This window comes from Pinus tabuliformis, chromosome 7 (genome assembly GCF_031772625.1).
Source record: "Pinus tabuliformis cultivar Carrire ecotype Pingquan chromosome 7, CPIR1, whole genome shotgun sequence".
Lineage (NCBI taxonomy): Eukaryota > Viridiplantae > Streptophyta > Pinopsida > Pinales > Pinaceae > Pinus > Pinus tabuliformis.
In genome coordinates, this window is record NC_142293.1 from 1,498,158,460 (window position 1) to 1,498,182,760 (window position 24,301).

Sequence of the window (24,301 nt, forward strand, 5' to 3'; positions counted from 1 at the left end):
AGTTAGGCTTTGAGTGAAGGTACTAGCTCTACTACCAATTGTTGGGAATCACGATTCCCATTAGACCAAAACCCATAGATGTTAGTCAACGCTCACATCACCAAAGATAAGGATCCACGAGAAGCGGTTAGTACATGTCGCGAAACATGCGAAGAATGTTGGTTTATACAATTTCTAAGATGGTACATATTTTATATTGATAAAAAAATGTCTCAAAAGGTCTCAAGTAACAAAAATACTTATCAACATAATGATAGTACATCAACAAAATCAAAGAGGGAAAGTTATTTCTAAATTATTTACAAAATTAATATGTTTGAACTATATATAAGTTTAACTAATATGAATTAGTTGGTGTGCCATGCAGAGCCACGAAATGAATAATTTTGATAATATTATTTCTAATCTAATTGAAGAAGAGTGTAAAATTATGATAAAAAAATTTGCAAAATGATGAACCAAGTGAATGAAAAAATACTGTTCAATATGGCCTTTTTTTTAATTGAATTTTAATTAATAATATACTTAAGATATTAGGTAACATTATTCAAACGGAAAAGACCGGAGGTAAAAATGGCGGAACCCTAACCCTAGCGGCGACCCTAGCTCGCTCAGTTTCCATGGCGGTTATCAGACAGGCAGCAGGCATCACGGACCTTTGACCGGTTTAGCGCACCAACCATTCTCGGTTTTCTTGGCACCTGGGACTCCTTGCGATTTTTTACTCATCTCCGTCGAACCCCGTGAACAGGTATTCCTTTATCTCTGCCGGTCGGTTCTCTGGTCGGTATCTGGGGCATCACTATTTTTGGCAGGTAATATGGTCGAAGAGGACCTCGTGGACTACGAGGAGGACCCCATGCCACAACAGGACATATGGGCATATAATAATCGCCCTGCCATGAAACCCTGGGGAAAAGAACATGTTTCCGAGACAGCTGCCTCCTCCATACATTCCCAACTGCCGCTCTCGGGGAAAAAGAAGCAGACCGATGTTAACCTGGCTGACATCCCGGCTCTCGAATGTCCGCCCCTCTCACCGGCAACACTCCATCTGCTGGGTACCTGCCTGCAGACTTCTCCATCTTTTGATACGCCTCTCCAGAACCCTACTCCGCCCTCTTTGCCTACTCCCCCTCCGCCTCCACTGACCTCAAACCCTTCATCCGTTTCGTTGATGCCGTCAACCTCCCTGGGTACCCAGCGTCCCCCCCGTTCCCTGCCTCCGGGCACCAGCAATATTGACCCCCGTTCTCCTATTCGCTCGGGTTGTTTTAACACGCCGCCGCTTCCTGCCCGCTCAGCCGGCTCTGCACAGCACAACACCTCTGATCCGTGCCGCAGACTTCTAAAGGATTTCCCTATTGGAAAGCGATCAGAGAAACTGAAAAAAGGCAAGTGCCTTCGCGCTATTGACTCAGATATCAACCTTACATTTGGTGAAGACGTTCAGATGGCGGATGCTTTGGAAAATGCCCGAAAGGTTCTGGTCGGCAGGGTAAGAGGGCGCACCTATTCGGTCGAAAGATTAAAACAATGGACTGAGGAGATTTGGGGCTCTCTCCTAAAGGAGCTTCCAGTGATCAGGGTCCTCGCGAGGGGCTGGTTTGCATTGCATTTTCACAGGCCTGAATATGCCCAATGGATACTTTCCCAATACTGGCATATTGAATTGGCACCTGTCCTGCTGAAGCGTTGGGATCCTCTCTTCGACCCAGAGCGTGAACAATTGGGGGCCAGACCTATATGGGTTCGACTTCCTGGTTTGCCCATGCAATTGTAGATTCCGCAAGTATTCAAGAGAATAGGTGACGCGTTGGGCGCCTACCTAGAGCATGACAAATCCTATGAGCAGACTGGAATCATGACCATGGCCCGCATCCTGGTTCACCTCGACACTAGGCTGGGACTGGAGGAGAAAATCACCCTACTTCGCAGACACTTTTCACGCAAGCAACTGCTGGACTATGAAGGTGTCCTGTTTCGTTGCCGTAGATGCCACAAAATTGGACATCTGTACAAAGATTGCCCTCTGCTTTCAGGGGTGACATCCGAGGAAACAAAAGGACCCAGACAGCAGCCTACAGTGGATCAAAACAAAGGAGTAAACAACCCCACGGAAGGGGATCAGACTCATATTGAGTCTCCTGCAATTGTGGTATCAGAAGGTGCCAAGAAGACCAACAACCGAAGGAAGGCTACATCCACTCCTGCTCCGCCGCGCACCCGGTCCAAGACAGTGGAGACTGCATCATCTCATCTGGGTAATGCATCTACTCCCACCTGTTCTCATAATTTATTTGATGTATTGCATTATATTATGAATTCCCCTTTGCGGTCCCCTCTTATTGACCAGGTGCCTGATGGAAATAATACTGAGAGGGGGGGTGAATCAATATTTTCAGATCAATAAAACTTTTTCAATGCTCAAAAACATATACGCTAATTCAGTTAAGTGAACCAGTGTGTACACGCTACTGTGTCTAAAGAAAACAACGTATCACCAGAAAACTTATAATTCAGTTAGTTTATCTTCAGTTAAGTGCATCAGGTCATTATTCACCATATTAAGAGTAAACAGTATAACAGAACAGATCATCACACAAAAGCCACACACATGAACACCATGATATAAGGTGGAAACCCAATGTGGGTGAAAACCACCTGCTGCAAGTCGTCTCTATCTTTCTTTAATAAGAACTTCAGTTTACAATCTTTTGTACTGGTGCAGCCTTATAGCAGTACGCAGGCTACAACCTGCAGAAGGCTTCAACCTTCTCTCGTTCTCCAAACTTCCTTGGAAGCGAGCTTCAACCCCCTTTGCTCTTGTACTAGCTAAGATACTAGTACGTAGGTGCAGGCCTACAATCTTCTTTCCTTCAGGTACCACTTTTCATACATTTTCAGACTGGATATTCCTGAAGCACAATATTACAATCTAAAGACCACAATTCATTCAACCTTCATAGCAGATTACAAAACAACCAATACTCACATCAACAATCTTTGAATCACTGAACCACTGAAACCTTGTCAAACCCAGTCACCAGAACACAGAGCAGACTACAGAACTCTGCAATAACAGTCAGACCCAGCTTCAACCCAAAAATCAAGCTCCAAAAGATATACGCTACTTCAATGAAGGCAACCCGCATATACACGCGGTTTTACTGAAGACAACCTGCGTACAGATCTAAAAATAATTTTTCATAACTTGCAGTTGTACCAGACATCAGTTATACCCAGAACATAATATTGCGTCAGTCATGCGGATCTAGAAATACGCATAATCAACTATATAAAGATAGTTCATTTCAAACCATTTGATCCCGATCTCTCCTTAGATCTTGTTCTCCATCAACCGATGAGATCTCTCCTTAGCTCAGATCAAGCAATACATCATCAACCAATAACCTGCATACTGGATCTAATACTTCATCAGATATTCAATAGATTTTCAGATACACTTGCCTAATGATTTCCTTCTCCTTATATAGCCTTAGACCTTGTTCAATACCAAGAGCCAAAACCATAGAAATCCAATACCATCATCTTCAAAACTAGAGATCAACACGTCCGTCGAGACACCAAGGTCCAAAACCATAGGCACAACTTCCAAGGAATAACCGCCGTGGACCAAAGATAAGTTTTCCACATACACGCGCTTTTACTGAAGCCAACCGGCGTGTACACGCGACTTGGTATATAGCGAACCTGCGTGTATATATTTTTCTTCATACTTGTAGACTGATCATCAATTCCTTGCTGCTATCCTTCTGCACTATGATTTGTTATCACTGTGATTTTCCATCAAGGACAACACTTGTCTCATAATGCCAACAATCTCCCCCTTTGGACTTGATGGCAACAATACCAAATCAAATCACTCTCCCCCTTTGTCATCAAGGGCAAAGGGCTGTGCTCCCCCTGAGTACATGCTGATATCTTTGCTTGGCTGTGCTGAAACATGCTTCCTCTGACTGTAGGCAAGATCTGCAAAAGATGTTCTTCAAAGGAACTAAGACTTATACACCATAAGGGACCTTCCTATTACCAAAAGACTCAATACATACATCCATACTCCCAACCAAGAGGGGATACATCAGAAACAACCAATTATATTACATCATTCATCCCAGGCATAGTGGGGAAACCAACATAGGCCGTTACATGACCTTGACACCATAAAAGAGATATCACAGAAGAGATACATGACATAGAGACAACAAATCTAGACCAAGACTTATGAAAGTCACAAGCAGCATCTGATACACCTCTTTTAGATCAGCATCCAAGATTTCCTTCTGAGCTCCTTCTCCTGAAACCAACAACAGTTGTGTACTAGAACCAAAAGCATCTAAATGCCAACAATGCTTTATGAGACTTTAATCTGCTCCCCCTGAACCTGTGCCTGAAGAATTCTGGCATACCCATCTCAGACCTTCTCCGACCAGAGTCTGCCCTTGCTGTTCAGAACTCCATATACGCGACTTCTCCTGCAGAAAATGGCGTATGCACGCGGATATGCTTTCTGCAACACGCGTACACCATACACGCGACTTTCCCAGTATAAATCGGCGTATATACGCAGATATCCCTTACGTAACTTGCGTATACCAAATTTTCTGTAGAACAGACAAGCTTCAACAGCAGGATGAAGCATCAACTACTCCTAGCCTTTCTCTGAGATATTCAAAAGTTTCCCTGGGCAGTGGTTTTGTGAGAACATCAGCAACTTGTTCCTTAGAAGGAACATACTCCAACTTGACCTTCTGCTCAAGCACTTGTTCCCGAAGAAAATGGTACTTGATTGGTATGTTCTTGGTCTTTGAGTGCATGAATGGATTCTTTGAAATGTTGATTGCACTTGTATTATCACATAAGATAGAGACTGGTGAAGTGCAAGTGATTTGAAAATCCTACAAGGTCTGCATCATCCAAAGAAGTTGTGTGCAACAAGATGCCGCAGCCACATATTCTGCTTCAACTGTAGATAAGGCAATCGAACTCTGTTTCTTGCTGAACCAAGATACTAATCTGGAGCCCATAAAGAATGCACCACCACTTGTGCTCTTCCTGTCATCCACGCTTCCGGCCCAATCTGCATCTGTATAAGCATGAAGTGTGAGATCTATATCTCTAGGATACCATAATCCATAATTTTGTGTCCCTTGAAGATATTTGAAGATTCTCTTCACTGCCTGAAGATGAGTCTCTTTTGGATTTGCCTGAAATCTCCCAACTATTCCGACTGCATGCATGATGTCTGGTCGGGTACCTGTCAAATAAAGCAAACTCCCAATCATGGATCTATAAGTTGGTTGATGAACTGCTGCTGATTCATCATTTGCACTGAGGCTGCATCCTGTAACCATGGGTGTACATACTGGCTTTGAATCTTCCATGCCATACTTCTTCAAGATCTGCTTGAGGTACTTGGTTTGAGACACGAAGATGCCTCCTTCATTTTGTTGGATTTGCAATCCAAGAAAGTATGTCAATTCTCCAAGTAGTGACATTTCGAATTCTTTCTGCATAACCAAGGCAAAGTTTTGACTCATAGTCTCTTCATTGCTGCCAAAGATAATATCATCTACAGAAACAACAAGTATTAGCAATTTGTTATTTTCAATTTTTATATAGAGATTGCTATCTGCTGATCCTTTTGAAAAGCCTTGTTGGTGAAGATATTTGTCCAATCGATAGTACCAAGCCCTTGGAGCTTGTTTGAGACCATAGAGAGCCTTTTTTAATTTGCATACAAGGTTTGGATCATTCCCAAGAATGAAACCATCTGGCTGCTCAATATATACTTCTTCTTCTAAGTCTCCATTCAGAAAGGCTGATTTCACGTCCATTTGAAATACCTTGAAGTTTTGAAAGGTTGAGAGAGCAAGGAACATTTGGATGGCCTCAAGTCTTGCTATAGGAGCAAAGGTCTCTTCAAAATCTATCCCTTCTTGCTGCGCATACCCTTTACAAACAAGTCTGGCCTTGTTTCTAATTACTTCTCCATTTTCATTCAATTTATTCTTGAAGACCCATTTTGTCCCTATGACATTCTTATCTTTTGGTCTAGGAACCAGTTCCCAAGTGTTGTTCTTTTCGATCTACTCAAGTTCTTCATCCATTGCTTTGACCCAACATTCATCTTTGCATGCCTCTTTCACATTTTGTGGTTCAGTGGAAGAGAGTAATGCCAAATAGCTTGAAGCTTCTGCAATTCTTCTTCTTGTTTGTATTCCTGCTTCTTTCTGCCCCACAATCTGAGATTCTGGATGATTCTTTTGAACATATCTGGATGGAGTCTTCTCTTCTATTCTTACCTGCTACTCTAGTTCTTCTTGAGGTTCTTCTTCTTCATCATTCTACCTTTGAGTGTAGCCTTCATCTTCTTCAATGTCTTCATGATGAACTTGCCTAGGAATATATCCCTTCTCATCAACCACTACATCAATGCTGTCAACAATTCTGCCAAGTCTTTTATTGTAGCACTTGTATGCTTTGCTATATGGAGAATAACCAAGAAGAATGCCTTCATCTGCTCTTGGTTCAAGTTTGCGAAGTTGCTCATCAGTATTCTTAATATAACATTTGCTCCCAAATATTTTGAAGTGCTTCACCGAAGGAGTCTCACCACTCCAGAGCTCATGAGGTGTTTGAGTGCTGTTTACTCGGACATTTGTTTTGTTAAGAATAATAACCGCAGCATGTGCAGCTTCACCCCAGAAAGTTGCGGGAGTACCTGATTCATCAAGCATAGCACGAGCCATTTGTTGGATTGTTCTGTTCATTCTTTCCACCAACCCATTTTGCTGAGGAGTTCTAGCTGTAGAGAATTCTCTTCTTATCCCATGTTCTTCACAGAAATCGAAAAATTCATTTGAGGTAAACTCCCCACCTCTGTCAGATCTGAGGCACTTAATTTTGTGTCCTGATTCATTTTCAACTAAGGCTTTGAAGGATTTGAATTTTTCGAATGCTTCATCTTTGTGCTTCATAAGTCCTAACCAGACAAACCTGGAGAAATCGTCAATGAATAATATCAAGTATTCTTCTCCTCGAGGTGTTCTTTTTCTGAATGGACCACATGTATCTGTATGTACTAGCTCAAGAGGCATGCTAGCTGATCCTTCCTTCTCTGGAAAGTTAGTTCTGGTTTGCTTTCCAAACTGACAAGATTTGCATATAGTGTTGTCTGGAATTTTGATATCTGGAAGACCACAAACTGCCTGATATTTGCATGCTTTCCTTATTTGTGAAAAGCTTAGATGCCCCAACCTTCGATGCCATAGCCAGTGTTCATCATCCTTGCTCAAATAACATTGTTGTGGTCCTTCTTCAAATATGTATAGATTATTTGGAGTCCTTCTTCCTTTGATCATTGTTTTACCTGTATCAAGATCACGAACACAACATCCATTTGATTTAAATATTACCTCTGTTCCTTGATCGCACATCTGACTGACACTCAGAAGATTATGCTTCAATCCATCAACATACAAAACATTTCCAGCTTTGACCTTATCTTTCAATGGAGCCACACCTTTTCCTTTTATGGCTGCAGAGATATCGTTTCCAAAAGAAACTTTCTTCCCCTTTTCTAATGCGGTATATGACTCAAGCTTTTCTTTGTCCCCTGTCATATGCTTCGAACATCCGCTGTCAATGTACCATAGACTTTCTTGACCTTCTGCATAAAAGGCTATCCCACATCTTTCTGGTTGTGGTTCCTTTATTCTCCATGTTCTGACATTTGAGTTTTGCTCCTTCTGAATTGTCTTCTGGAACCTGCTCCTGCATTCAGAGTCTTCATGACCAAAGTTATTACAAATAGAGCATTCAACTTCATTTTCAAGAACCGAAAAGTTGTTATAAGTCCTTTTCATGGTTTCAGTCATTCTCCCTTGCTTTCAAGCTTCTCTAGTCATGATTGTCTTGTATGCAACACATTGAGCTGCTTTGTGACCGAAGTTATGGCAAGAAAAGCATTGGCCATTAAAGAAAATTCTGCGATAATCAGATCTATCATCCAACCGATTCTAGCTTCTATTTATTCTTGGAGCAAATTGGGAAGATTTTACCTTTGGCTGATTGTAGCTTCTGTTTGTCCTTAAGGTAGTTTGTCCCCAAATTTCTTGATGGTCTTTATTTGTTCTTGAGGTAAACTGTCCCTGATTCACCTGATTACTTTTATTTGGCCTTTGCTCGCTTTTCCTTGCTGCATTAAGATAACTTTTAGAGGTAGAGGCTTGAGATGTTTCTCCATTATATCCAAGACCTGTCTTGATCAGAGGAGATCGCTGCACATTGATAATCTCATCCAAGGTTTCAGATCCTTTAACAAATTTAAGATTAATAGCTTTTGTTTTCTCAATCTCTTTTCTAAGACCAACAATTTCACCTTCTAGTTTTTCAAGATGTTTTTCCTTTTCATCAATTTGAAATTGTAGAGTATCAATGATCATATTCTTTTCTTCTATACATCTCTTGAGTCTAGTAATTTCATCATAAAGATTATCCACATCTATAGCATCCATATAATCATCATCTTCAAATGCCATTAAGAACTTATATTCATTACCTCATTCATCTTCATCACTATTCGATAGACCATCACTATCTTCATGAGTGTAGTAGCTTTTCTTATTTGCACTCTGTTTCTTGTTCCATCTAGCAGGTTCCTTTCTTTTATCCTTATAAGGACATTTTGCAGCATAATGACCTACTCTTCCACAAGCAAAGCATTTAAAAGGTAACTTACCTCTGAACCTTCCAGAACCCCTTTGAAGATTTCTGACAAAATTTGATTCTTCTTCCTCTTCTTCTGGGACGTGGCTTGCTTCATAATAATCTTCTTTGCCTGATGCCTTGAAAGCAGCTTCTCTTCTGTCTGATGGACCTCCCTTTCTCATTTCATAAGCAGTTAGAATTCCATGTAGCTGAGACATAGTAAGAATTCGTAGATTTTCCTTTTCTTCTATTGCAGATACTTTAGATTCAAACTTGGGGGACAATGATCTTAGAACCTTTTCAACCACTATAGCCTCTTTTATTTCTTCACCCAAATTTTTCATACAATTAACGATCTCATCTACCCGAAGAAAATAGTTAGCCACACTTTCATCATTATACATCTTGAGAGTCTCATACTGAATCCTGAGAGTTTGAAGTTTAGCACGCTTTACCTGTTCATCTCCTTCATAGCTCGTGACAATTTTGTCCCATATCTCTTTTTCGGATTTGTAGTGCATTACCTTCATGAATTCTTTTTGGGATATACATCCTAATAGGGTACTGACTGCTTTCGCATTTGTTTCATACTTCTTTTTCTCAGCTGCATCTGTAGGAGTAGCTGAAGGAAAAGCGTAGCCTGTTTCTACGATGTCCCAGACTTTTGTACCAAGAGATTGAAGAAAGGCAGTAACTCTTACCTTCCAATAATTGAAGTTTGTCCAATCAAAAACCGGTGGCCTGATTGATGCTTCTCTCTCGTAGTTGCTCATGATGAACGATCTACCTTCAAGCGATCAAGCTTCTCTGAAGGACCTGCTCTGATACCAATTGATGGAAATAATACTGAGAGGGGGGGTGAATCAGTATTATCAGATCAATAAAACTTTTTCAATGCTCAGAAACATATACGCTACTTCAGTTAAGTGAACCAGCGTGTACACACTACTATGTCTAAAGAAAACAGTGTATAACCAGAAAACTTATAATTCAGTTAGTTTATCTTCAGTTAAGTGCATCAGGTCATTATTCACCATATTAAGAGTAAACAGTATAACAGAACAGATCATCACACAAAAGCCACACACATGAACACCATGATATAATGTGGAAACCCAATGTGGGTGAAAACCACCTACTGCAAGTCGTCTCTATCTTTCTTTAATAAGAACTTCAGTTTACAATCTTTTGTACTGGTGCAGCCTTATACCAGTACGTAGGCTACAACCTGCAGAAGGCTTCAACCTTCTCTCGTTCTCCAAACTTCCTTGGAAGGGAGCTTCAACCCCCTTTTCTTTTGTACTAGCTAAGATACTAGTACGTAGGTGCAGGCCTACAATCTTCTTTCCTTCAGGTACCACTTTTCATACATTTTCAGACTGGATATTCCTGAAGCACAATATTACAATCTGAAGACCACAATTCATTCAACCTTCATAGCAGATTACAAAACAACCAATACTCGCATCAACAATCTTTGAATCACTGAACCACTGAAACCCTGTCAAACCTAGTCACCAGAACACAGAGCAGACTACAGAACTCTGCAATAACAGTCAGACCCAGCTGCAACCCAAAAATCAAGCTCCAAACGATATACGCTACTTCAATGAAGGCAACCCGCGTATACACGCGATTTTACCGAAGACAACCTGCGTACAGATCTAAAAATAATTTTTCATAACTTGCAGCTGTACCAGACATCAGTTATACCCAGAACATAATATTGCGTCAGTCATGCAGATCTAGAAATACGCATAATCAACTATATAAAGATAGTTCATTTCAAACCATTTGATCCCGATCTCTCCTTAGATCTTGTTCTCCATCAACCGATGAGATCTCTCCTTAGCTCAGATCAAGCAATACATCATCAACCAATAACCTGGATACTAGATCTAATACTTCATCAGATATTCAAGACATTTTCAGATACACTTGCCTAATGATTTCCTTCTCCTTATATAGCCTTAGGCCTTGTTCAATACCAAGAGCCAAAACCATAGAAATCCAATACCATCATCTTCAAAACTAGGGATCAACACGTCCGTCGAGACACCAAGGTCCAAAACCATAGGCACAACTTCCAAGGAATAACCATCGTGGACCAAAGATAAGTTTTCCAAATACACGCGCTTTTACTGAAGCCAACCGGCGTGTACACGCAACTTGGTATATAGCGAACCTGCATGTATATATTTTTCTTCATACTTGTAGACTGATCATCAATTCCTTGCTGCTATCCTTCTGCACTACGATTTGTTATCAGTGTGATTTGCCATCAAGGACAACACTTGTCTCATAATGCCAACAGTGCCATTTCCCTCCATCCTGTGCACTATTGCTCCACCCCCCTACCTTCTCCACCACTCCCTCCTCTCACAAGTTCGAGCAGGGCCTCCCCGATCCCTCATCCTCCCTGGCCGGCTCCGGATCGCATCCCTGCCATCTCAGACCTCGAGCCCGTGCCAGAATTCTTGGTCTGGGTTCTTCCCCTGGCAGATACCACAAGCCTAAGAGGGGCCGTCCATCTCGAATCAACTCGGCTATTCAAAGCGCTGTAGCTGACGTCGCCCAAGGGCAACAATACACCATAGAATGGGCACTTAGAGCAATTGAGCCCTTGGCATGTGCTTCCCCATGATTTGGCTCTCCTTCAACTATAGGGGATTAGCCAACCCCAAAAAGCGTTTGGCTCTAAAACGACTGATTCAGGAATCCAGATGTGACATACTTTTCTTACAGGAGACCCTACGCACCTCCGAGGTGGCTGTGTGAACCCTACAGGCCCTACTCCCTAGTTGGATTTTTCAAGGTCTAGATGCTAATGGATGGTCAGGAGGCCTGGCCATTGGCATAAATCCTAGAAAAGGAAAACCTCTCTCCTCTTGGGGGGGCAGAGGTTTCCTCGGAATGGACATCTTCATGGGGGAGCTGGGTTTCCCTATTTGTATTATCAACATCTATGGTCCTAACTAGAATAGGCTGTCCTTCTGGCAAAACTTTCTGGAAAGCAATCTCATTACGAGGGCCACTGTTCTGGGCAGTGATTTCAACTTCTCCCTGGGCGTTGGAGAATCATGGGGACATCATGCACAAACTGATCCCATCTCTGAACAGATGAGTATACTAATCGATGCAAATAGGCTTGTTGATATTCCTATGAATAAGAAAGTCCCAACTTGGCACAATCAGAGAACTGGGGAGGCAGCTCTGGGAAGACGGCTGGACAGGTTTCTGGTGCATGAGGATCTGATTCCATTACTCCCCCTGTATAGACAATGGGTCAGCTCAGGAGGACTCTCTGATCACCTACCAATCCTCCTTCAAGTCAGTGATGCAAAAGTCAAGCCCCGCTCCCCTTTTAAATTTTTTGCTGGTTTCCTACTAGACCAGGAATTCATTAAAATGGTCTCGGACTACTGGGGATCTCAACCGCCTCTACGAGAGCAGAGAAAAGCTGTGGATTTTTGTGACAGATTGAATGAGCTAAGGAAAATGACTGAGACCTGGGCAAGGAGGAAGCGACTCAGAGATGAACAGTTGCTTATTGATACAGAAGCCCAGATAGCGCAATTGACGGACGAAAAGGGGACTGGCTACCTATCTGAGGCTTCGAAATCTTTACTGAACCAACTGGTTGCACAAAAATGTAAGATCTTACAAGAAAAAGAGGAGCTGTGGAGGTTAAAAAGTAGAGCTATTTGGCTCAAAGCTGGCGACAGTAATACCAAATACTTCCACAATCTTGCAAATGGTAGAAAGGCATCAAACACTATCTGGCAATTGCCCTGTGAACCTGAAGGATGGGCTACTACACACCAGCAACTGGCCAAATTGGGAGTTTCACACTTCAAACGGCAATTCACTGCACCGACTGCCATCAATCTTCCAGATATCATCAACCTTGCAGGTCACTTCCCTAGGTTTGTTGGTCAGGAGGATATTGAGGATCTCATTCAACCTGTTACTAAACAGGAATTGGAAAGCACCCTCAAATGGTTCAAGAGAGACAAGAGCCCGGGGCCGGACGGATGGCCAGTGGAGTTCTACCTGACTTTCTACGATCTACTGGGCGGGGACTTATTGGAGGTCATTGAAGAAAGTCGCATCACAGGGCACATACACCCACCTATGAACTACACCTTCATAGCCCTGATTCCTAAATCAGATGACCCTACATCCTTCAATGACTTCCGTCCTATTTCATTATGCAATTGCCTCTACAAAATCATTTCCAAGATCATAGCAAACCGCATCAAGCCCATTCTGTCTTCACATATCTCTGCTGAACAATTTGCATTCCTCCAAAATCGACACATCCAAGAGGCCATTGGCACCGCTCAGGAAGCTCTACACTCCATAAAGCATAAGAATCTCAAAGGCATATCCCTTAAGATTGATCTTGCTAAGGCCTTTGATAAAGTTAACTGGCTCTATCTGAAGATGGTCCTCACCCATTTAGGCTTCCCACTCATACTTATAAACTGGATTATGGGCTGCATCTCTTCTACATCCTTCGCTATCCTCATCAATGGCTCGGCCTCCGCTCGGTTCAACATCAACAGAGGAATCAGACAAGGATGTCCTCTATCCCCACTTCTCTTTCTAATTGTCATGGAAGGGCTAAGCAGGCTCATTGCAACTGCAAAAAGGAACGACGATATCAGTGGACTCAAAATCATGGAGCATTATTACCTTACTCATCTACTCTTTGTAGATGATATTCTTATATTCATAAACGGGAGTGTTCGGGACACCACTACCCTAAATGACATCCTCCGGCTTTTTTGTCAGGCCACGGGAATGGAGATCAACAGAAGGAAATCGACTAGGTCCATGGCGGGGTGTACAAATCAGGAATCTCAGCTGGCAACTCAGAAATTCCCGTTCCTGGAAATAAATCTGCTGGATGGAATCAAATATCTAGGCTTCAGACTAAAACCAGATGGTTACAAAATAGAGAACTGGTCTTGGCTCATCTCCAAAATAGAAAAGAGGATCAACTGCTGGCATCACCGACTCCTATCCAAAGCAGGCAGACTTCTGCTGATAAAATCTGTCCTTGAGGCTACCCCAGTATACTGGATGTCACTCACATGGATCCCAAAGGGCATTCTTAATAGAATTCAACAAACATGCAACAGATTCCTTTGGAATGGAAACAAAAAAGGAAAGATTTTTGCCTGGACGAGATGGTCTTTGATCACTACTCCAAAGAAATGGGGGGGTGGGGCCTAAAAGCTCTCCCGAAGTTTGCGCAAGCTTTGGCTGCCAAGCAGGGCTGGTTATTACTTAAACAGAATAGTCTCTGGGCTGAAGTAATACACCAGAAGTATATATGGCCCTTGAACATCATCGACTGGATCCGGAGGCCTCATTGGAATCGACAGGGCATATCGGCAATATGGAAGGCCACTCTAGAAGCTATGCCTCTTATCAGAGATAATCTTTTATGGCACATTGGTAATGGCAATTCACTCCGCATTGGTTATGATCCATGGCCTGGTTCCGGAAATGCGCACATATTACCAGAAGGGCTGGTCCTTCATCTAAACAACAGGGGCATCAAATATCTCTCACAGATAGGCGATCAACAGCATACCACCATATTCTCACAAGCTTGGATAACAGAGCAGCAATGGCAACTGACAGAAGAGTGGCGTACAAACTGGAAAGACTACATACAAGCTTTAATAGAATCACATATCAGACTCAGGGAGGAAGAGGATGAGCTAATCTGGGCTGTATCCAAAACTGGACAATATGCGCCGAAGATCGGATACTACAAACTGATTGAAGCTAAAAATCCGGACAATCACAAAAGCTGGTGGACCGCTATCTAGCACCTGCAAGCACAACCACGAACAAGACTTCTCATGTGGAACATCCTTGCAGACAAAATACCTATGGGATCCAACCTAAGGAAAAGGACATTTGCTGGACCTACTTGGTGCGTTCTATGCAGAAATGAGGAAGAAACTACCCCCCATTTATTTCTCACCTGTGCGGTCACAAAGGATTTATGGACACAGACAACCCGGGCACTCAATATAAATGCGGTATGGCAGGGGGAAGACATACCTACGGCATGGGATTGGTGGTGGACTGCTGTGACATCAGAAAAGCCCAGGAATTTGCCACTTTTGGTGGCCTGGAATATCTGGAATAGGAGGAACGCAATCATTTTTGAGGATTGCAATGTAAATTGGAACCTACTCCCCTCTTCCATATGTGCAGCATACAATGAGATTCCAATTGAAAACAAACAGAAAAATCCCAAGATCATTACCCCAGAAATCATAAACAAAGATATGTCGTGGGCATATTTTGATGGGGCAGCTCCGAGACAAGGTTGTGGGGGAGGCATTCTACTACATCTCTCTGATTCACACTACTTTCAATTGAGATTGGGACTCGGACCGGGTACAAACAACCATGCTGAACTCATGACCCTAAGGCACCTTCTATATTTTGCCTTGTCCAAAAACTGTCATCAATTACAAATTTTTGGGGACTGAAAGACTGTGGTTGATTGGGTCAACAACAAATCCATCTGTCATGCATACTCTTTGAAGCATATCTTGGAAGAAATTGTTTTTTTCAAAACACATTTTGACCAGATATCTGTTTCTCACATTTACAGGGAAAGAAATGAAACTGCTGACCGGCTCTCGAAAGAAGCGGCGGATCGTCCTCTAGGAGATTGGCTGATCGAGGAACACAGTCCAGAGGGGATACACAGCTACTATCATAGACCATATATTGATGGTCTCCTCCGGGGAGGCGATGGCCTCATATAATTTTTGCACTATTATGATAAACTATTGTACATTCCTGCAGCATTTCCAGTTTTATGAACTGTTATCTGTATAGCGAACATACTTGACGGACCTGTTTTTTGTATAGTGATCATGCTTTTCAAAGATAGACATGAACCTATTACTGTATCCTTGTGGGTACCTATATGTAATTTTTTGCTTTTTGAACAGTGGTGCTCAACCACATTACAGCATATGCCTATGGGCATCAACAGCATGTAATTTCTCTTAATAGAAATTATGAATTTTCTTCTTCGGAAAAAAAAAAGGTAACATTATTCAAACAATATATTAATTCATATATGATTAATGTTCTATAGGGAGCAACAATGAAGGGAATTATGATTGTTGTTCTAAGGAAAGAAAAATTATTGTACATGTAAATGATGATGAATTGGTCTTTAGCTCTTCTGACCCTTCCTAGGTATCGAATGTTGAATTCCACTCCCCTTTCCTCTTTCAAAGAGTAATGTTGCATGAAAATAATTCTTCTTCTTGTAATTCCATCTTCACTTCCCTTTCCTCTTTCAAAGAGTAATATTGCATGAAAATAATTCTTCTTCTTGTAATTTGATGCATTAGGGATCCTTGTATTTTAAATATTGTATCCCCTCCTCTTTCCTCTTTCAAAGAGTAATATTCTAGGAAATAAAATTTTTTCATGTAATTTGATGCAAGAGGAATCCTCATATTTTAAATATTTTATTCCCTCATATTTTTCTAGATTCTTAGATTTGGGCAAGTTATCTATCTCTCTTCCATAGATTATATTAACTCATTTGATTAGGTAGTGCAATGAGATTAGGATTTTGTTTGATAAAAAACACAAATGGTGTAGGCATTGTGCATCTCTTAGAGAAATATTTGTAACAATGGAATACGTTAACCTTTGCATTAGGTTTTTTTTTTAAAAGAAAGGGATGATTTCATATTATATATAGATATATTTTGTAAATATTTTATGTTACAATTTTTTTCTAATAACATTTTTTCTCACTTATATAAATAGATTAAAAAAACATAAATCTTTAGAAAAAATCAATAAAATATAATAGAATAACCATGAATGAGATTTGTATTTGATTATTGTTATAATTTTATTTAATATATTAATATTTTTTAAAACCATTGTTCAAGTCAATTGGCTTACCGCAATTTTGCATTGTAATTAAAATTACATTTTATAAATCATATTAAGATTATTTCTTCAAATTGTTTTGCTTCTCATAATGGAATAAACTACTTTTATAAGAATTTTATTTACACTATTTCTTTAAGTAGAAAAATGATAAATAATATTGGTTGGACAATAATCTATTATGATTCAGAAACATTTTTGTATTTCATTGCATATTCATTTAGAGGTTAACGTTTTTTAAATGGAAAGTAAACTTTTCAAAAGGAAAAATTACAATATATATATAAAAAAAAAAAAAAAAATTGTCATGTACCTTTATTGGGCTCCATTTTTTTTTTATTTGTATATCTACACATAGAACTATTTTGAATCTAATATTATGGTAATCCTTGTTATCAAATATCTCATAGGAACTCGATCCTCATGGCAGAGTTATATACCTCCTTCTCCTTTCTTTTATCATAACCTATACACGCACTTCTTAGATATAATAGAATTCATTTGGTTGTGTCTCTCTTCTTAGACCTATCCCCCACTTGGATAAACTATGCATAATTGCACACCATCCCTACCCATAAGGGTAATTTATGACTATACCTTTATTCATTCAATCCACGTACTTTGGTGACTATCTTACAATTGTTTTATCAAGGACATGGGTGGATATGGTGCATGATAATAACTTTCAACCTGAACTTAAACCTTACAACCTTAATATTGATTTCAAATTTGTTTCTACCACGCAGGTGCATATCCCACACACCATGTAGTTTATTAACACCACCGTGTAATTTATTCAGTAATTACTTAGTACCATAGCTAGTAATCGTCTTCATGTTAAAAATTTGAGGAGGATATGCCTACGCGGGTGCGCTGCGAATCATTTTCTACCACTTCACCTCTTCCACTTGAGGTTCACATGGATACAGGTGGGCACGATGTTGGGTTGCATTCAATGATTTGGATTACACGAGATAATCCAACGGTGGTGACTACTAATATTTGAACCCTAACCCTTATTTATCCCAAATACTTCGATTTCCTTGCATGCCAATGCTTCCCTATTTGTTGTTCAGGGCTTGGTTTTTATCAATTTTGACTTGTGGCTGCATGGAATGACAAAAAATGGTATCACCATGAAGAAACATGCCATCTCTTTCACAGAAGTAGGGCTTCCACCATAATTCCATGCTTACTGAGATTACTTATTTAAATGGAATGACATTTTTTTTATTAGGGTCGCTCAAATTCTTCTCTATGCAATGCTTATGCTTTTTTGCAGGTGATGTTCTCTTACGAAACCTACTCACAAAAATATAGAAAGATAGATCAATGCCTTAGAATTCAGCCTCTTCGAGGGGGAAACCTCCTTTACATTACACAAATGAACAATTCTTCGATGATACAAATGACAAGACCACCTTTCTATATATATGAGTCTAAGGAGTCATAATATAATCAAAGCTGGCATAACAATAATAATGTAAGGGCACAATAATAACAATAGTGGGCTTTTATGGGGGACAATAATAACAATATGGGGATTATATGGGCACAAAAATATAATAAGGGAGTTGTACTAATAACAATAAGGGTCACACTTGTAGTATAGGGACCCAACATGCCCCTCTCCTTCAAAAAGTGTTGTCCTCAACGCTTGAGTAGTTCTTGATGCTTTTGTATAAATTCTTGTCCTCCCATGTGGAATCTTCAGTGGGTAAGTTCTTCCACTTGATGAGATACTCTGCAATTGATCTATTTCATAGCTTTTGATTTCTTGGTTTTGTGACTACTTCAGGTTCCAATATGATTTTTCCTTCCTTGTCAAGTTCTTGCAATACTATTTAAACTGGGATCTTCTGCAACTTTTGAGTGAGTTCCCACTCCTTTGGGCATATGGATATATGTAAGGCCTGATGTTTGGAGGAACACTTCTTGGAATCCAATGAATAGCATGAGCATGATCACGAATAGGTGGGAGGCCTTTAGGAGTCTCAAATACCTTGGAATGATTGTCCAAAACGTTTTGGAGATTTGGAGAAATACATGATTTCAATGTGGGACCCTCTAGTGAACATAATTGTGAAATTACACCCCGTTGTTCATTATTTAGAAGCTTTTTCATGCTTTTAGAGTTGATTACCTTTCCAGGTTTTCCTTTGATGCTCCTTAATTCAATTTCCTTTCCTCTGAAGAGAATTTCATGAAAAGTTCTTGTACCCAAGGATTGTAGCCATTGGACTCCTAGTACAACATTAACACCACCCATTGGATTGTAAAGCATTGGGCTATTCAAAACATAATAATAATAATAATAATATCCATTTTAAGGTCACAGCCAAGCCAGACACCAAATTGGTGTATGAGACCCCCTTATTTATGGGACAAGGGACCCACCTCCGCGCAGCGATTTGACTGCTAAGTCTACGAAGGCATACATACTCTACCCCCCTCTAGTTTTGAACTTGTGACCTCTTAGGAGGAAACACATGCTCTTAACCATTAGGCCCACTCAAGCTGTATTCTCCCATGGATAGCTTGAAATTATGGCACTTTCCTGAGAAATTTATGGTTCCTCCACTTGCAACCATCACTTGACACTCTGGTGCTAGATATAGGAAGCAATTCATTCTTTTGGCTATCTTATAATGAATAAAATTATGGGTACTTCCCCAATAAATCAACACTATTACCTTATTCTTCTTGATATGCTCTTCTATCTTGATAGTTTGAGGAGTGGTAATTACAGCCAATGCATTACAAGATATGGTCAAATTCATTTCTTATTTTTCTAGGTTTTTTTCTGGTGTATATCCTCTTATTTTGATGTTTCTTGTTCCTTTTCTTCCTCCTCTTCACAATCTATGTAGAACAATTTCTTGTCGACACACTTATGACCTTTAGTGTATTTGCTATCACAACTGTAACAAAAGCCCTTTTGCTCTTTTTTCTTCCAATTGTTGTGGTGTCAACCTTGTAGGTTGTGGATGGCTAGGGGCAACAACACTTCCATCTTTATGATTGTGAGTGGTAAGCTTCCTTATTGCCATAATTTTGCTTTCCATTTTTCTTGCCAACCTGAATGTCTTCTCCAATGAATCTGGTCCCCAAAGGTGAACATCATGTTGGATGTTATCTTTTAAAGTCCCTATGAACATATCAATCCTATGCTCCTCTAGAATATATTTTACCCTTATATTCAATTTTTGGAAGTCCTCAATGTGCTCCATCATTGAACCATTTTCTTTGAGATTCATCAATTGGCTAAAAAAAGTGTTGCTTTTTGTATCCTCATAATGTGCTATCATTTCATCCGTAAAATAGTCCAAGTGACAATTTGTTTACGAGAGAAAAGTCATTGATACCATACAAAATTATTTGGCTCCAAATATAAATATGCAATGAGTACTTTTTGTGTGTTCTGCACATTATGGAGATCGAAAAATTGCTCCATCTATAGTATCCATGTTCTGGGATCCTTTCCATCAAACTTCCTCATATCGATCTTTGGAACATGGTGGTTCTTTGATCCAATGTTAGAGTCTATGAAATCATGATTAACATTTATTTTGTTCTCATCATGAGTTTACTTTACTACCCTTTCACCATTAGTGAGCATTTCTTGTAGAAACTTTGCCAAATTTGTCTTCAAATCTTCCATGCTTGTCTTCAAATCTGTCTTCAAATCGTATATCTTAGTTTCCATGCCATCCATCTTAGCTTCCGCGCCATCCATATTAGCTTCCACACCATTCATCTTAGCTTCTACGTGTTTCTTTAAACCATCCATCTTCTTTTCTGTTACCTTTTGTGTGAGTGAAATTTGTTGCACTTGGTTTCATAATATTGATATATCATGTTGCATTTCCTCCTCTTCTTCATGAGTCATGCTAGATCTTTTAGGTTTCTTAGTAGTTTTTTCCATTTTCTTTCTTCGGGGCATCAATTAACAATAATAATGCTTCACTATGCCCTTTGAATTCCTTCAAACTAATTTTTCAAACCAAGCTTATGCAAAAAGAAATTACACACCTTTTTTCACTTGTAAGAGCTTGATTTTGAATCAGATGTACGCCTATAATTTTGGATCTCCCAATTCTCAAATAATGACCCGCAGTAGCCCTCTACGCCCTCTTTCCCAAGCCACCAGTCTGATCCAAATTGGATTCTCCAAGGAAGAGTTATGCCAAATCTCCCACAGTGACCTGCTTATAGACTAGTTCAGTAGAGAAAACTTGTATGACATGCCACGTGTCAATGTTTCGACCTATGGATTTGAAAATATGTACAAGAAAATACAATCCGTCCTCATTCTGTAACTTCTTACAAAATATTAATCTGATGCTCAGAGAGACAGTTATGACGATTTTCCCACGAGACCTATTTGGAATGTAATTCATGGGTCTGAAAAAACCCCAACTTCTTCATACTATATCTACGAAAATATAGTGATATAGGATCTACAATTCAGAGCCAAGGTTCAGATCGATTTCTTCTCAAATGGGTTTTTGTCTTAGCTTCTGAAACTTTGTAGCGAAAGAGTTATAGCGAAAATCCCATGATGACATGTTTTAGCTTAAATTTCGGAGCTTGCAACAACCCTAAATTCCTCAAATCATATCTCTCAAAATATAGCGATTGAAGCTCTGAAATTCGAACCCGAGGTTCATCTCTATTTTGTCTCAAATGTGTTTTGCTTTTCACATCTGAAACGTTGCAAAAAAAAATTCTAGCGAATATGCCACGATTCCCTATTTGGAGCAACACACCCTAGAATCTAAAGCTCTTATACCAAATTTTAGGAAACCTGCTCACAAAAAGATAGAAAGATAGATAAACACCTTAGAATTTAGCCTCTTCGAGGGGTAAACCTCCTTTACATTACACAAATGAAAAATTCTTGGATGATACAAACGAAAAGACCTCCTTTGTATATATAGGAGTCTAAGGGGTCATAATATAATTAGAGCCGACATAACAATAATAATGTAAGGGAACAATAATAACAATAGTGGGCTTCTATGGGGCACGATAATAACAATATGGTGACTACATGGGCACAACAATATGGTAAGGGGGTTGTACTAATAACAATAAGGGGTGACACTAGTAGTATAGGGACCTAACATGTTCTTCTATCCTGGCTTGCTAAATGGATTCATTTACCAATTTTGGTGGTCGTTCTTATAATTTTTATTGCTAGTGGGTTTTATTCCCTTGCTTGCAGTGACTCTTTGAAATATTGAATTTGGGTATTCTCCCTTGAAGAATTTTCAATGTCTACTCTTGGTAGATTAGGTCTCTATTCCACTATCTTTTGTTAATCCAAATGTCTTCCCACTATTTATGTGTTTGATGATTACCTTCACTGTGGCAATTCCTCTATGAATAGGTATAAGGAATTCGGTGGTCAGGATTGCATCAACATTTTGGTTCACATCACGTTGAAGTAACACTTGCTCATTTTAAGTTTCCTTTGTTCCACATCGGTGTTCTTATTACTTCCATATAATTTGGGCTTATTACATTTCTTATATTTTATTTGTCTTTGGTTTATGGATATATTGGGACTGTTATAAATAATTTCTCTTTGTAATTCATTGAATTATCTTATTTTGCTACATAATATCAACTGTGCTCACACGATAGTGTAATATTTGAAGTTTTGGATTCATAGATTAGATCACATACTACGCATTTTGGTTATCGATTTTTTCGACTTATACAAATTTTTAGGTAGTCAAATTAGATTGTGGGGCACTCTCATATAAAAATCTTCACTATATCCCCTTTGTGCTATATCTCCCTACAATGTTTTTCTTTAAATTTCTATAATTATATAGCTATATGAACATTAGGTAACTTTGCTATGTTGAATGTATCATTTCTAGGGAAGGTTGTTATATCTATACCTGGCATTAATGTTTTTTGTCATGTCTGTTTCTTTAGTAATTGAAACTCACATTTACCTAATTCTTAGTTACTCCTTAACTATACATGAGCAACATTTTCCCAAGGTTTCTCGTGCAGTAATGAAATAATTCTTTTTTTCGACCTAATATTCCTACTCGAACCTTCTTCTAAAACGATAACTTTGGTTGATTAGACTCGTACATCTCAGAGTCCCCATCGACCATTATAACCCAAGGGGAATAGGATTGCCTCATTCATTCTAGATTATGGTCAATTTGTGCCTCTCAAAAATAATTTCTCTGTAATCTTCCTAGGGAATTTAGAAATTCTAATGCATATAGATATTTTTAAGAATATAAGAGAACTGACTTATTTAGATCCCATTTTCTCCTAATGGTGTAATACAACTTAGATTTACATGCATGTCTTTAACCTGCTGAGGATAGATTTGCTATAATAGTTTAATTGACCATTTCTCACGAGAAATAAATAATTAACCTTGGTATTTAATCTGTGCAAGTTTCTCATATTCCATTTCTACACTCTTCGTAACAAGATTCCTATACAAATATAATTTATATTGAAAATCATGTACTGAATTGAGTTGTTTTCCCATCTTGCTCGCAGGAAATTTAAACACAGTATACTTGTCTATAGTTAATATTATATAGAATATCAATATCCATTTCCAGAAAACACAGTAGTATTATCAACAAAACCCATAGCTTATGGTTGTCTCTTTGCCTAAGTTAGTGTCATAACCTATTATGATTTTCCTTCCTAGAATCAAAATTGACAATACAAAGGTAATTTCAAATCGGATTACGAAGCTGAACATAATAACTAATCACATAGCCTTGTCTTAATGAGAGTTAAGACAGTAATAACAGTTCATCTATAGGATAACCATGCATTTGATTTCATCTATACAAAAACAACTTACGTCTTTATTCAAGTAATGAAGAGCTATTAACATAAGAGCAAATGAAACAAAAAAAAATACATAAGGCTATTAATTCAAACCAAAATAACCAATAGGAAGTCACTTGGAAATCAAACACCACCACCCAACCAAGTACAGATTTCCTCTAGTTCACCCCCGACCTGAGATTGTTTGACCACGATTCAACTACCTGTGTTGATCACCTCAATAAGTATTTAATAATTGTATTTCATTGTAAAGTTTCCTTTTAGCGGTTTCCCACTTTTGTGGATTTTTTTTCCAATTGAATAGGGTTTTCCCATAAAAAACTTGCCTTTCTTTTGTGGATATTTTTATCCACTTGAATAGGATTTTCCTGTAAAAGCTTTCTTTTCTTTCCCATGATGCTTTGATGCATTTTTTCCAAGATTAGCATATTTCTCCAGCCAAGGAACTTAATGGATATTTATCTCCCATCCATTAAGCCTATTTAGAATTTGATCTAGAATTATTATCATGAAAAAATTTTGCGTTCTCATTCACCAATAGAATTTTATTTGGCAAGATTTTCATTTCTATGTGTCTTGATTCCAAGTACATAGATTCCACTTATTATTTATTATTCATTTACATAATATTTTTCATGGCTTTTCCACCATGTTACCTAGTACAATTCAATCTCACCCAAGCTAAATTCTAACAATGGAGAGATATTACATTGTTCATAAAATTATATAAATGAAAATAATATATTATTTTAATTGAATAAATATA